Source organism: Helianthus annuus, chromosome 11 (assembly GCF_002127325.2).
Source record: "Helianthus annuus cultivar XRQ/B chromosome 11, HanXRQr2.0-SUNRISE, whole genome shotgun sequence".
Taxonomy (NCBI): Eukaryota; Viridiplantae; Streptophyta; class Magnoliopsida; order Asterales; family Asteraceae; genus Helianthus; species Helianthus annuus.
The window spans coordinates 156,908,797-156,912,733 of NC_035443.2; the positions used below are offsets into that span (position 1 = coordinate 156,908,797).

The 3,937-nt window shown below is 33.9% G+C and overlaps 1 long non-coding RNA gene across 1 annotated transcript; it reads left to right on the forward strand.

The window, feature by feature from the left end:
• The first annotated feature begins 282 nt into the window (after positions 1-282).
• On the forward strand, positions 283-1,085 carry LOC110881298. The gene is made up of 3 exons (XR_002559679.2): positions 283-356; positions 531-608; positions 1,030-1,085. It is a non-coding gene; the product is annotated as an uncharacterized LOC110881298 (long non-coding RNA).
• The last annotated feature ends 2,852 nt before the right edge of the window (positions 1,086-3,937 follow it).

Consider the following 3,937-nt stretch of genomic DNA (forward strand, 5'->3'; position numbering starts at 1 on the left):
ACATTTTTTTTAAATTAAGAATTTTTTTTACAAAGCAAAATATGTAATATATAAAATACTGGCCGAGTTACATCAATATAGCAGGTAAGCGAGCAACAAGCTGCGCCGCTACCCCTTTCTGAATAGCAAACCCTAGCCTATTAAAAACAAACCCCTGCCCCCCTATTGATGAGCAACTGCTGTGGACAACCTTTTGGACCCTAGTCAACAAACGTATATTTTTTTTCTTTTAGTTCAGAATTAAAATTCAGATTAGGGTTTTCTCAGTGTTGTCTACTACATATACGGACGCCTCCCCCTGCTCTAATACAGTAACCTCAGGGCAAGATGATCGAGAGATCTGATTCTCTGTTTTTGTAAGTTGTTTTCCTTTTGATGTTTGATTATACATTGATCCTTTCTAAAAGCCGTTGATCTGTGTATTTTCTGGTTTGAACGTGTTTTGATCTTTTTTTTTTTCATATTTGAATTGTGTATTTTCTGGGTTGAACGTGTTCTGATCATTTTTTTATATCTGACTTGTGCGTTAGCCATCAGTCCGCTCACTGTACACATCGATCTCTCTTTGCTCTATGTGGATCGGATCATAACATGTTGATTCTTCATAGGTATGGTCAAATCAATATTTTCATATCATTATGTTATATTGTTTTTTAGATTATGAATATGTATTTTGAATGTTAACATCCACTTTTATTTCATACCTGGTTAATTTTCTGATTATATTAACCATTCTTATTAAAAGCAAGTTATTTTGATGTTGACTTATTCAGATTAGGAGAAATAAAAATCCAACAAAATGTATCTTTATATATATTATAATTCTGTTAAATTATTCAGCTGTTTGGTACCTAGTGGTTTTTGTTCATCGTCAACTTATTTATATTCGAAAGTTACGTGCTGAAATTGTTATCCTGAAATAAATACTGAATATGTTGGGCTTTGATTGTGTTAAAGTCTTCTTTTGTTCTTTCTAAGATAATAAGATATTAAAATGTATTTCTTGCATCTTTTTTGCACCTGTCACAGGTATCTCGCCTTCTCCAAGTACAGAGGTCTTAAAGGTCGTAAATTTTCGGAGAATTTTGGTTGATGATTATGGAGAGGATCGTCATTGGAAGGAAGGGCCTTCTTTGTGTGCGTGCTGGGAAAGGTTATCTTAATATACTGCCTAGTTCATCTAAGTTTTAAGAATTTTTCAAATAAATAAAACATTAAATAGGACTGCAAAATCTATATTTATGAAAATAGTAATTCTATGATTTCGGAAAATAAACTTAGGACTCTGTAAACCCCTATGTATACTTTGGAACCGTTCAACCCATTTTCATTTTATTGATCCTAGAATAGGATGATTCCGGTTATGATTTATCTCTAACAAGTCAAATAGGCAAATAACATGAAGTTTTGTAAAGCAAACGTCGCCAAAAGTGTATTCAGTTATCAAAGCATAAAACCTTCTAAAATCATTTTATTGAAATTAAATACAATTATATTGAAGTAAAGCAACCATAATTGACACCTGGTATATATAAAAAACAGACAAAAATGTTTTCTCGATCAACCTGATCTTGTACCAAAAAATGATCTATTTGACCAGAAATTTTACCAAATCGCCGGTTTTGCCCCCTAGGTATCCTTGGAATTTTATAAAAATTTTCAACTAATGATCTGATATTTGGCAGGCTCTACTTCAAAATGATGCTTTTTTTCAACAGCTTCTTTTACTACCCTAACCTTTTCGCTGTTAACGATGGTGGAGGATACCTACCCCACCATCGTTACCAGTCTGGCAACAATTTTGCTAGTTTTGCCAGTTTTGCCGCACTACCACCCACCACCAATCTGGTATAATTTTTTTATTGTTCTTTAATTAATTTATTCATTTCTTTTAGAAAATTGTGCATGGGTTGATCATTAATTATTTTTTAATCAACCAGCGCATTGGGACATGGACGCGCGGTGGTACCCCTACTACCGTTTTCACCGCGGAATTGGTGATGGATGTTGTGGATTAGCTTTTCGTAATACTGTAGACTACACCATGGCTCGTCCGCTACAACTGTTTGATGCTTTGGATCCGATTAACTTTCGGGTCTCTTTATTAATTTCTGTACTAAATTTAGTTTATTTTTAATTTTTTTTTATTTTATAAAAAATACAATCATTTCTCTTTCATTTGTTTTAGATGACAATTGATCATGGTGGCTTTGTGAACATTCCGATGATCGAACCATCATGTCTGCCGGAGGAGGCAAGCAGTGGAACCGGCGTGTTCTTACCGGCGTATCCGAAGAGGATCCGTGGTAGAAAAGGTGATGGTGTGGACAACAATAATTGTTATAATAAATCTAGTTGACAATAATCTACTCTTTATTCTTAATAAAACCCATAAAATCTATACAAAATTATAAATCATTAAAACGAATTTAGAAGTAATACTGCTAATAAATGTGTTATTTTGAATTTGAAAGACTTCTTTCTAAAATGAAAGATATAAATACTATCTCACATTTTTTGTGTTTACTTTTATGCTAGTAGCAGAGTGTACGGTTGTATTGTTGAACAAATACAAACTGTGTTATACATCACAACTTTTTTTTTCACAACTATAATGCATGTAAGATAAAAATAAGACATAAAAACTAAGGCAACTATGTGAGTTTTATAAAACATATTTTTTCGCTGATTTCTCTCTTATGGATTTCACATGATTAATAAATTGTGTACATCATAATTGATTTATTATGTATTTCCAAATAAATTATTCATGTGGTATTACATACGTTACATATCTACCATTTCGACGTATGCGTTAAATGCAAATACGTGTATTAGGGATGACATAAATAAATAATTTTTTTTTACACATATAAGTTTGTAAGTAATAGTTACATTTTTTTTCATGGTTTATGTGAAAATGTAAAAATAATTAGTTTTTTTACTTTATACTTACAAAACAAATAATTCGGACAACAATAATAATCAACATTCCGAGTTTAACATCATAAACTCGGAACTGATTACGCTTCTAAATTCTTGACTTTGCTTTAACTTTGTTGACGGTAGACCAGAATTGATAAAGCACAGTTACCCGGCACCCGGCAGGAACTGCACTTACAAATGGTATAATCAGCTGTCATGGGTTTGCAATGTAAGGAAATGACGGCTTCTAAAAGCAAGAAATCTAAGCCGATGACAATGTTAACAGAGTTACCAAATACGAGGAAAGAGTTAACTTTGCAACATGAAAAGGCTAGCTAACCGGTGACGACCAAAGAGACGCAGGAGTCATCATCACAAGATCTTCAAGATTCATCTGCACAAAAAGCAAATAGAAATTCTGATGTTGCTGCAAAATGTTGTGACATAATGTCTGAAGATCAACCTCTTTCAAGGTGGTTCCCAACTACTCTCTAGTCTGCTGCTCTCTTTGAAGAGACATGCCATTTACAGTTAGATCATCCAAGAACTGAAATCGAAGATCAATTGGAGACTAGCTTGTAGCTCCCGTTTTTCCGGTGGATCGATAACGAAAACCTATCCTTGTTTATCAAGAACACGGTAACGGGTGAGGAATCCCCGTGACGGTGCAAACCAAACAAAGTTAACTATAAGAACACGCGTAACCAAAAGATTCAATATCTATTGATTAGGGATGAGAACGGATACAAACATATACAAACAATGTTTAAGACTCTCTCTCAAAGTCTCACGGCCCTCGTGTCTCGTCCAAATTTCACACAGAAACAAATGAGAGCTATATATACTAAACACAGACACAGACTCGACGAAACAGAAATAATCCTCGGCGAAACACACAAAGTCGACGAAACAGAAGTGTTTCGTCGACAACCATTTCAAATTCAGAAGTGTTTCGTCGTTTGTATTTGGCCCAAGTTTAGGTTTCAAAGCCCAATGTAAGTTTCGGCCCATG